Raw genomic sequence first — 12,005 nt, 5'->3', positions numbered from 1 at the left:
GGTGGAGCCAGGGCCAATATAAGGACCACTGACTTCCAGGGCCCACTTGGGGAATGCTGGTAGGAGGGAATGCAGATGGGGAATGAGTGAGAAAAGGCAGCAGAGGCATGAGAGATTCAGAGTAATTCTGCATCCTTCCAAACCCCCCCCCCCCACTACAAAGGGTTTGGGGCCCTATGATAATGCAAGGGACTCTGGAAGGAAGACCCATTTACTGAGGCGGAGCTGCTGCTAAGTGGCAGCATCTCCCAGTTTCTGTCAGCAAATGAGGTGAAGTGAAGAACATACTGGCTGAAACCACAGTGCTTCTCCTCCACACGGAAAGCTATTCCTGTTTTCTCTCTCCCTCCCACTCTCCCTTACTCCAGCCCAATTTGCAAAATAAAAAAGCCCCCCACTTTAAAAACAACTTGTAACCACAGTGGAAGAAGGGAAATTTTCATTCTGAGTGTCCATCACTGACTAACGTAGTTTCAATGAATTAAGGGAATGGGTGGAGGGCTGAACCAAGCTGTTCCTTGGCTCTCGCTTCTCCTGAGCTTCATTTTTCCTAACTGCAGTGGGCTGGGAGAAGCAGAGCGAACTACCCAATAGTAAAAACATCTAATTTGCGCTTAGTATGGAGGCTTTTGAAAGGAAAGTTCAATGAAAGAGGAGGGAAATCAGGATTTACATTTAAAAGAAGAAATGGTGCCAGTTTCTTTGCTTGCTTTAGTGAGAACTTAACGTGAGTAACAATTAGAGTCTTGGGCATCATCATATGGTAAAAAATATTTTTAAATGCAGAAATTTCTCTACGACTTTGGTAGGAAGCACTTTTTTGATACCTACCAGTATAAGAGGTGTGGTGTGGACTGTTCATTGGTGGGGGGGATCTGTCCATATCGCCCCTTACCACTTTGATTTTATTTGCCTCTTTTTATTTTATCTCTCTCCCCCCTTGCAATTTTCTTATTTTTACACTGTGCGAAGGTTTCGCTGGATTGCTTGTGCGAGGGTGCAATGCTGAAAGTAAATTTTTGTTTTTGAATGGCACTTTCCCTGTTGGCTTGGTGCAAGGGAGAGGAGACTTTTTTTTTAAACGACACCACAGCTTCCACCTGCCTCCTCCATGACCCCATTGGCACAAAATGGGGCAGGAGTAGGAGGGGGCAGACAACATGGTTCAAGGAGAATATGGACACCCCCGCCTGGAAACCACATTGCAGTGGACAGCAATATGAACGGCCACCAGCCTACCATGAAGCATTGAACCACCCTTTACTTGCGTTTTGAAACTGTTGCACCATTCCGTTGCACCTTGCAACGCTTCTACCGGCAGAAAGCTCGTAATCTGGAAAATGCCCAGCTGAGGCATTGAACATTTTGAATGGCCTAGCTGGATTGAGAAGACTGGCTGATAAGATATCTAGAAACATTTCCCCACATTTATTGGACAGCTGGCGCCTTCTGAGAATGTTGCTTTGACATTGCTATGGCTCCTTTTAGCTTCTTGTTTCAAGTGGCCACCCAGGCGCTCATGTAGGGATGTTTTAGCTTTTTGCTAATCAGAGATGACACACCACATCTTGACTATTCAGAACAGGCGCTGACTGTTTTGCAAGGAGCGAAAAGTGAAATGTAGCATGACTCGCTCCTTGAGGCTCTGCTTTCAAGGAAACTTAGATTTTCCTCTTGGGATTCTAAGTGCCGTTTTTGTTCTGCCTCGCCACAGATGTGGCCTGTGCTTTGTGCAAATCATACCCCTTACAGGGCACATATTTACTTGCTTCAAATCCGATCCTGCTTCCATTATCAAGGGGCCTGGAGTACTTCTTATTCTCACTCTAGAATTTCACTTCCCTTGCAGTCATGCCATCTCACAGGGACCAGATTAGCTGCAGCAAGTACACAGTACCTACATACCCATGAAGCACTAGCCCCCCTATTCAGACATGTTCATCACATGTATAAAACATACCAATCTGTATGTGCATTAGGGATGTGCATTTTGGAATTTTCTCATTTGAATTTGTATCCGAATTGAAACACCCCTGTTTTGTTTTGTTCCTGAATTTTCTGAATCTAAATAACTCCTGTTTCGTTTTGTAGCTGAATTTTCAGAATCCAAATCCAAATCAATTTGGATTTTTGAAAAGGGACCCAGGGCAAAAAGAGTGGGTGGTGGTGGTAGTGTCCAATGGGTGGAAGCTACCACCCAAATTTCAAAGGAATTGGGCAAAGGGCTGATTTTTTTGTGAATTTTTTAAGTGTACGCATCATTAAGAATTTTCCCATAGGGAATAATGGGGATTCCAGCAAATGTATCACTTCACATTGAGGGGAAAGTGGTGGCCCAGAGTGGAGTGTGGTGGATGGTAGTGTCCAATGGGGGCAAGGAAGCTACCAGAATTATTTCAAAGGAATTGGGCAAAGGGCTGATTTTTTGTGATTTGTTGAAGTTTACGTGTCTTTAAGATTTCTCCCATAGGGAAGAATGGAGGTTTCAGCAGCCCCATAATTACACTTGCGGGGCACTGGGGTTGCCCAAAGCGAGTGGTTGTGTATTGCACATAGGGTGCCAACCACCCCCATACCGATAAGCCCGTGGGTTACTGGGTTTTGTTGTTTCTGAGGTGTTCAGTGTAGATTCTCTGGTAGCATATGAAATTTTCAGTGAAAAACAAGAATCCACTCTCATATGCTACTAGAGAATCTACACTCAGAACACCACAGAAACAACAGAACCCAGCACCCCCTGGGTTAGCAACCCATGGGGGTGGTTGACACCCTATGTGCACTACACCACAACTCACTCTGGGCCACCCCGGTGCCCCCCCAAGTGGAGTTATAGGGCTGCTGAAATCTCAATTATTCCCTATGAGGAAAAATCTTAAAGACGCGTAAATATTAACAAATCACAAATAATCAGCCCTTTGCCCAATTCCTTTGGAATCTGGGTGGTGGCAGCCTGGCAGGCACCCATTGGGGCACTACCACCCAACCCACTCTTCTGCCCCTGAATCCATTCCCAGGCTGACATGCAGTAGCCATAGCAGGCTGGGCTCAGGCTGGCAACAAGGCAGGCATAGGCAATGGCATGGCATCATGGCAACTTGAGGCATGCAGTGCTGCAAACTAGTGTTTTCTCTCTCTCTCTCTCTCTCTCTCTCTCTCTCTCTCTCTCCAATGAGGCAGATAGGCAGAATGGTGACTACTGACTTGAATGAATTGAAAACCCCTCCTTGAACTCCCCCCACCCTTGCCTCTTCTTCAACCCTTCCCCTGGCCAATGTAGAGTCAGTAAAGAGTGGCAAGAAGCAAAAGAGCCAATGGGGAACAAGGATGGAATTGTCAGCAGGTCAGCCCATGCTTTAGGTCACCGATGGGAAGGCTGGAAGGGCGGGAAATTCAAAGAGATGTCAAACACAAAATGGAGACTGACTCAGAGATTGCCACAAAATGGAGGTCTGAAACAACAAAACATTTTGTAGCCGAAACAGGGACGTTTTGTTTTGTATACAAAACTTTGGGATCTGGAAAATGGGTGTTTTGTTTTGTCTACAAAACACCCGAAACGGGCTGTTTTGGGTACAAAACGTTTTGTAACCGAAACGTTTCGCACATCCCTAATGTGCATACTGTGATTCTTATATTGGACCAGTTCAGACAATACTGAACTTGCCTACATGATTAAGAATCAAATTGGTCCATGTGATCAAGAAGAGGGTCACTCTGAGACCACGCCTGTCCTGACATATTTCCCAAGTGTCCTTCCTTACACCTTCCTGACATGTTCTTTTGTCACATGCAGAGCAATGGTTGGGAGAGACCTCTCCATCCACAATGAAGGATATATCAGGAGGGCATCAGGAGGTCTGGGAAATATGTCAGGATGGTCTCACTCTTGGCAATTCCCCCTTCTTAATAAGGCTGGATAGTTAGCCAGGAGAAAAGTATTGTCTGAACAGGCCCATTTTGTTCAATGCACATGCACTAGTATACTTCCTGCCTGTACCCTGCATTCGAGAAGTCCTGCACCCAGGTTCACTTTTAAAATGAATACAACACATCTGCAGTCATTCATACAAGAAGGCTTTAATATGCCTGCTCCTCCACATGTGTACTGACACCTGTATTCACATGCAACATAGTGTCTGGATAGAGCTATTATTTCAGACTGTCAGACACTGAACATGTTTATTCCTCTTTTGTAGCTTCCTTTATCCCAGTCCAAGCTCCGGGAAGGGTTATTTACCTCCATGATCCCTTCAGAACCCAAGTAATTCTCAGAACATTGCTTGTATTAAGACGCTTTTTTCCCTTCAAGAAACACATGAAAATGAAAATACTGCATTTCTCAGTTCCCAACATTCTTAGATGACTTTCCACGATCACTCGGTATGATCAAGGGCTGTGCAGAAAGTGCCTAAGAAATTGAGCATGTTCTATAGAAGCTCATTTGGCTTTCCTTGAGCATTCTCAGATGTTTTGCCTTGGGAGGAGCCCTGACATTCACTTTGAATTTCACTTTTTCAGAGGGTTTGTATCAACCCTAATAACCGTCTCACATGAAGATGAGAAGTAACAGGTGCAGCTTCCAGAAGGCAAGCTGTGTTAGTCTGTCGCAGCAAAAACAATACAGAGTCTTGTGGCAACTTAACACATTTATCTGGGCACAAGTGTCCGTGGGCCAGAGCTCACAGCTAGGTGGCCAGATTTGGCTTTTAAAAAGCCAAATTCTGGCTTGCAGCCCATTTGACCCACGAGTATACCCCTTAGGTTCTGGTAGTCTGGCAGGTGCGGTTGCTTTGTTTCCTCTTAGGGCACATTCTGATATTACAAAGAGGCAGCCAGTTACCTGTGCATCCACATTTCCTCCTTCTGGTGCAAGTCTGAAGAGGGAACTCTGCCTCTCCCCTGTGGTCAGAAGAATGCATATGGTACTGGCTGTACCTGCAAGACTTATTTCTTTGGACACGACATTAGATGCACACAAAGTGAATGCACAATTTCCTTTTGCTGCTTTCTCCTCTGGTTCCCTTTATTTCTGCAATTTTGTTCCCCATGACCATGTTTCAGTAGGTTTACCTTACCCAACCCACCTGGCTTGAGAGGCCAATCTGAGTGATTTGTCAGTGATTAGCAATGGTGTTCTTAGCTGCCAAAACTGTAGGTTGAAAAGTTCTCATATGTCCTTGTGACGCAGCTGCTTGTTATGCAGCCCCAAAATAACCTCTTCAGGAAAAATTTGGAAGGGTGAGTCATACACAATGCCTCCAAATACTGAGAGAAATCTCTGACATGGCATTTCAAGATTTTTGGACACTGGCAGATAATATGCCTTGTTCTCCGCATTGCCTCCTACACAGGTCACTGTGGGTGGGTGTAACCCATTGTAGCTATTTTCATTGAGGTGCAGGGAAATCTGTACAGAATCTTAGGCTGCTTCCAAATGAAAGACCTTCTGTACCCTTGATCAGAATGGCCTTGCTGAGTACCATGGAAAAGTATGCCATTTATATCTCAGAAATGGCCAGGCCAGCTTTTCCCTGTTTTAAATTGCTGTTACTTACACAGTGTCACTAAGTTTCATAGGGCTTCACAAAGACAAGTCCCTGCATTGAGGAGCTTGCAATATAACATTCGACACGGAGGAGCCAGTAGCTTGCTGGCTAAGATTAGCCTTCTCAAGAGAGGGACAGTCCATCAGAGGAAAACAGAGGCACTGTGTGCTTCAGCTCTCCATTGGACTCTCATGTGGTAGGCCTTCCAACCATAGGAGCCCCTGTCAGTGTTCTCTCTAATTTTTTCCCCTCATTTGTGTGCAGAATGAGTTTTGTTCTGGGTGGCAGTGTGTGCGCACATATATTCAGAATCGTACCTGATTCAATCTGAGCAGGATCTAAAATTAACTGAGTGCATATCAAGAAAACTGTGTGTGCACACTTGCGCATGCCTTAGAGGAAACACTGGGCCCTGCTGATGTGCAGCTCCCAGTATCTCTGGTTAATAATATACTCCATACTCTGTGGCATTTCAGAGAACTATCACAGTGGTGGTCAACAAGAGTGCAGACAGAGGGAAAGCTTGAGGAGCAACTCATTCAAATTTTTGTGGGGAGAGGAAGGAAACGTTGTGGGGGGTGGGATATGGGTTATTATGTTTGGTGGGGCGGGGGAGTTCAATAAAATGGGATAGAACTACTCAAATGCTTAGTGGGCGATCTGCACCCCTGGTGGGCAAACAATCTCTCAGGAATGCTTGTCTGCCATTACTGCTCTGCTCACTGAAGGATACTTGCCAAGTTTCCAAGAAAACCCAGGGTATTCTACAACCCTATTTGAAAACCACTGGCCCGGAAAGGAAGGAGTTCATGCAGAGAAGCCTGAAGCCTGTTCTCAGAGGATGTTTGCTTCATTGCTCCTTCACATATAGACTCTGCCTGTGTACACAGCAGCATTTTGCTACGTTGCCTTACCCTTCACTAAGTATCAGTGCTGCTACTAGATGTACAAACAACTTTTGAGGTCTCCGGCAAGTTTCAGGCTGCTGAGTAGGCCAGCTCATGTCATCAGTACTTATTAGCATCTGCTAGCAGCCAAGATGAAGTGAGCAGGTGGCCTTTGTTTTGCTGTGCTGTTTGGCCGTGGCATCTGTGCTAATGTTGTTGACTGCACTGGAGATACCTGAGATGTACTAACACCACCGTGTCACTAGCACCAGTTTTTGGCTGGCTAGCTTTAATTAGAATGGCTATGCTTTTCTCAGCTGACTTCACATCCTCTCTAAGCTTCACATTATGTTCTTCCAGTAATTGCAGCTTTCCTCCACTCCCTTGGGCTCTCATTTGCAGCCCATCAAAATGTTAACTAACATCTTTGCATTGCTCTGGAAGGTCATTCCTTTTAAACTTTGGTTCTTCACAGTGCTTCTCCTGGACCTTGAAAGACTTGTAGCATCCTTCTCTGAGATCCTTATTTTCCTCCATTGTGTTTGACTGAAAGAAATGGTGTCTCTTTTTATGGAGCAGGAATGTTGTGAAATCAGGCACCCAGAAAGGGTAGGAGTGTTTGAAGGTGCTTCACTGTTAATTGTATGGATATAATAGATGGGCATAATCTCTATTGTTTGTTTGTTCATGCATTATACATTATTGCAAGCAAATTCAGATGCAGATGAACTCATCGTGAAAATGAAATAAGATATAAAGATGAGAGTCAGCTTAAAATAGCTGGCTTAAACTAAGACATCTTGCATGGTCCCTTTTCTTTCAGTGCTGAGATGCACATTGAAGAATATGAGAAGCACCTCCTGGATTAGACCATCTAGTCCAGGGCTGCACAACTTCAGCCAGCTGTTTGTGGACTACAACTACAAGTCCCATAATCTCTGACTATTGGCCACTAAGTTGTGCAGCCCTGATCTAACACCCTGCTTTCCATTGTGGCCAACCAGATGCACCAGGGAAGCTCAAAGGCAAGGCATGGTGGCAACAACCGCCTCCTCTGGCTGTTGCTCTCCAGCAACTGGTATTCAGTGGTCTACTGCCCCTGAACATGGAGGCTCTATCCAACCACCATAGACTATAGCCAATGACAGACTTATCCTTCATTACTTGGCTTGATTCCTTTTGAAAAGCATCTAAGCTACATAGTGATCATCACTACATCTTGTGGCTGTTCGTTCCATACACTAATTACGTACTATGTGATGAAATAGTTTCTTCTGCCTATCTAGAATCTATTGCTAATCAGTTTCATTGAAAGATTCTGAATTCTGATACTTTGCAAAGTGCAGGAATGAAAAACCTACCTTCTTTCTCCACCCCATGCACAATCTATATACTTCTACCATGCCCCATGCTTCCATAATCTTTTATTTTTCTATGCTAAGAAAGCCACTGGATCAAAACATTTGTCTGACTGGCTTCTGGGGTTTTAAAAATGCAAACATATGCCCATGCAATGACATGTATTTTAAGGCATATGTAATTTAGAAAAACATCAGAAGCTGCCTTCAATGGGCCGAATCCATGCCCTTCGTGCATTTGAACATGGGAAGTTGCCTTACATTGAAGCAGACCATTGGTCCATCTGGGTCAGAATTGTCTTCACTGATTGGGAGCAGTTGTCCAGGAGCTCAGGCTGAGAGTCCTTTCTCAGCCTTACCTGTAGATGCCATGGATTGGCATCTATAGCCCCTCCACAGAGGCATTCATAATAGTAGTCATAAAGCCCACTCATAATGAATCAGCTGAAGCGAGGAATACTGCTTCACCTCTGTGTTTCATTATTCCTTGGTACTGCTTCTGTTCTTACCAAGGCCACAGGTTGGGCAAGTCATTAAAGCTGTTCACATGAGCAGCCCTACCCAGGCTTCAGCAGCTCTACCTACAGGTGAAACTCGGAAAATTAGAATATTGTGCAAAAGTCCATTAATTTCAGTAATGCAAATTAAAAGGTGAAACTGATATATGAGACAGACGCATTACATGCAAAGCGAGATAAGTCAAGCCTTAATTTGTTATAATTGTGATGATCATGGCGTACAGCTCATGAAAACCCCAAATCCACAATCTCAGAAAATTAGAATATTACATGGAACCAAGAAGACAAGGATTGAAGAATAGAACAATATCGGACCTCTGAAAAGTATACAGTGTACTGTGCTTGATTGGCCAGCAAACTCGCCTGACCTGACCCCATAGAGAATCTATGGGGCATTGCCAAGAGAAGGATGAGAGACATGAGACCAAACAATGCAGAATTGCTGAAGGCCGCTAATGAAGCATCCTGGTCTTCCATAATACCTCATCAGTGCCACAGGCTGATAGCATCCATGCCACGCCGCATTGAGGCAGTAATTGCTGCAAAAGGGGCCCAAACCAAGTACTGAATACATATGCATGCTTATACTTTTCAGAGGTCCGATATTGTTCTATTCTTCAATCCTTGTCTTCTTGGTTCCATGTAATATTCTAATTTTCTGAGATTGTGGATTTGGGGTTTTCATGAGCTGTACGCCATGATCATCACAATTATAACAAATTAAGGCTTGACTTATCTCGCTTTGCATGTAATGCGTCTGTCTCATATATCAGTTTCACCTTTTAATTTGCATTACTGAAATTAATGGACTTTTGCACGATATTCTAATTTTCCGAGTTTCACCTGTACGTAGGGCTGCTCATGTAAAACACCGGGATCGGCCTCGATCCCAGCGCAGCCCTCCTGGGTTTTGTACCAGACATTTACATGAGTAGAAGGGCGCAAGCCCTTCGTTGTGTGACTGCTTGGACTGCATGCAGCTCGAGCACAAACAGAGTTGAGTGCCTAGAGCGCCCAACTCACAGGGATATCCCCCAGGTCACTGTACTCCTTGCGTGGTGCATTGTGGAATTTCTGGAGGTTCAGCAGCATTAATACCAGGTTTTAATGGTAATAAAAACCAGGTTTTTTATTCTAGGGGATTTCAACCTGTCGGCCCTGGGTGAGGGTTTGATCATGGCCCAGGATTTCATGGCCTCCATGACAGCCATGAGCTTGTCGCAACTTATCTCTGGCCCGTCTCACATTGGCGGTCACACTTTAGACCTGGTTTTTGTCTTGGAGCAGTGGCAATGTGATCTTAAAATGGGGGAAAGCCATCTGTCAAGCCAAATGGGGGACAGCCATCTGTCCCTTGCCGTGGTCTGATCACTCCCTAATTCGTTTGCGGATTGCTGCTGCTCCTTCCCTTCACAGGGGCAATGTACCTATTTGGATGGACCACCCCGGGCACCTTATGGATTCTGATGGTTTTCAGAGAGCGCTTGGGGAGTTTCCCAGCAATCTGGTAGGCAACTCATTGGCACTATTTGTTGAGGCCAGGAAAATCGGGCTACAAGGGCACTTGGTGAGATTGCTGCTAAGTGGCCTCTTAGGGCTTGTGGATCTTGACTTCCTTGGTTCTTTGAGGAACTTTGAGAGATGAAGCGAGCCAAAAGACACCTAGAGCACCGCTGGAGAATACTCAATCAGAAGCCAACCACGCACGGTTGCTTGCCCATGTTTGGGAGTATACAGTGGTGATAAGCATGGTGAAATCAGCTCATTTTTCCATGCTTATTGCATCAGTGGATTATCTCTTGACAGGGTTGCACTTCCCTTGAGAGAGACAGTTTGTGATCTGGGGGTCGTTCTGGACTCGCGGCTCCTGCTTGAACAGCAGCTGGAGGCCCTGGCCAGGGGTGCCTTTGCCCAGCTTTGGCTGGTTTGCCAGTTACAGCCTTTTCTTGACCGGCAGGCTCTGGCAACAGTAACTCATGCCTTTGTTACCTCTTACTTGGATTACTGTAATGTGCTTTACCTAGGGTTGCCTTTGTAAACGATTCGGAAGCTTCCACTAGTCCAGAATGCAGCAGCCCGCATCTTCATGGGTGACCGTAGATTTGATAGTGTTACCCCTCTTTTATGCACATGCCCTGGTTGCCTGTTCGCTTCTGGGTCCAATTCAAAATGCTGGTTCTCACCTACAAAGCCCTCATGGGCTTAGCACCTGTATATCTCTGGGATTGCCTCTCTTGGCCAATTGTATCCTGTCCTGTGAGGTCTTCTCAACTGGCCCTCCTTAGTGTCCCATGTCCTGGTGTAGTGCGTGGTGCCTGGGCCCGTAGGAGGACTTCTCTGTGGCCGCCCCTCTTCCTTGGAACACCCTGCTCCCCCCAGATTCATTCAGCCCTCTCCTTAGTGGCTTTCAAGGCCCTTCTCAAGACCTACCTTTTTTGCCAGGCTTTTGCCCTTTGATTTTTCAAAAAAATAAAATAAAATTATTGCTATTATTATTGTTCACTGCCTAGAGTATTTGGAGGAGACGGTATACAAGAAATTTTTAAGAAATAAAATAAAATAAATTACAACCTTATTGTGTGGATGGGCCACTTGTCTTGGATTACAGTTTAGATGTCTAACTGCAAAAATAAAGAAGAAGCAATAATACCAAATCAAATGTATACTTTCAGAATCCTAAATGGGTGGCATACACTCAATAAATAATAAATAATAAATGATGATGATAAATATAAAACAATGAAACCATTAAAAGAAATTTCTGCCTTCTCTCTTTGATACAGATGCTGAACTGGATCTCCCTTCCTTCCTTTCAGTCCGTGTAAACGCATGATGACAACATGGATCCTTGAGACACTTCATCTGCTTCATTTGCATACTTGCAATGTATTGGTTAAAAACCAACAGAAACCAGGAAATGCCCTGTTACCAGCTGATTTGTAGAGCTGTGTGGCATGGATTCCCTTGGTGCTAATGTAGAAGTTATGGCACAGAGTCCTCCTGATGTCACATCAGCGTCGTGATATAAGAGATGGCCAATGCCAGGAAAATGTGATAAAGCTTTTCATTTCCACTGCCCTTCAGTGTGCAGCAAGGGCAGTTTGGTGTAATGTAGAATTATGGTGGCACAACAAAGCAGTATTGTATATATAAAGAGTTTTCACTCTGACATTACGCTTATAAATCACTTTTCAATACTGAGCGTTACTTGTAAATGTTGCGGCTCAGAGGCTACTCTCTGTATCTAGACATCCCAGGCGGACATTATCAGAGGACATTGCATGCCATTAATTTGTGACTATGCCTATAATTTCAAAAACTACTTATTGGTGCTTTTATTCAAAGGGATTTTATTCAGATTGTTCAAGTCCAAAATTTGACCTGCTTTAGGCTGCACACAAACATAACTTAAAATTGATATGTTTTTCTAGAACCTAGGGTTCTAGGTGCATGACTTGCATCTAGAAGTTCTTTCACAAAGGGCTTTTAAAGCCCTTTAGCTCCCATCTCCTCCAGAACGGAGGGTGTGTGTTCACATATTGGGAAGATTAACCCCAAAGTCCCTGTGTGTTATCAAGGAGCAGTTCAAACACAATTCGGGTTTTTCAGTGCACGCTGAGTGCAGCCCAATTTATATCTGCTACCCCTGCTAACTTATATCTGTTACCCCTGCTAACGTGGCAAAGAGGCACCTTT

General features: G+C 44.6%; 1 long non-coding RNA gene across 1 annotated transcript in view; it reads left to right on the top strand.

Annotated features, from left to right (window-relative positions):
• LOC128340816 (uncharacterized) overlaps positions 1–11,501 on the top strand; it is a 58,584-nt gene extending 47,083 nt beyond the window's left edge. Inside the window, exon 3 of the long non-coding RNA XR_008313995.1 lies at positions 11,093–11,501. This is a non-coding gene — a long non-coding RNA (uncharacterized LOC128340816). The remainder of the gene's footprint in view (positions 1–11,092) is intronic.
• Positions 11,502–12,005: the final 504 nt, after the last annotated feature.

The sequence above is a fragment of the Hemicordylus capensis genome, chromosome 1, assembly GCF_027244095.1.
Source record: "Hemicordylus capensis ecotype Gifberg chromosome 1, rHemCap1.1.pri, whole genome shotgun sequence".
Classification (NCBI taxonomy): Eukaryota; Metazoa; Chordata; class Lepidosauria; order Squamata; family Cordylidae; genus Hemicordylus; species Hemicordylus capensis.
This window is presented reverse-complemented; position numbering and strand designations above follow the sequence as displayed.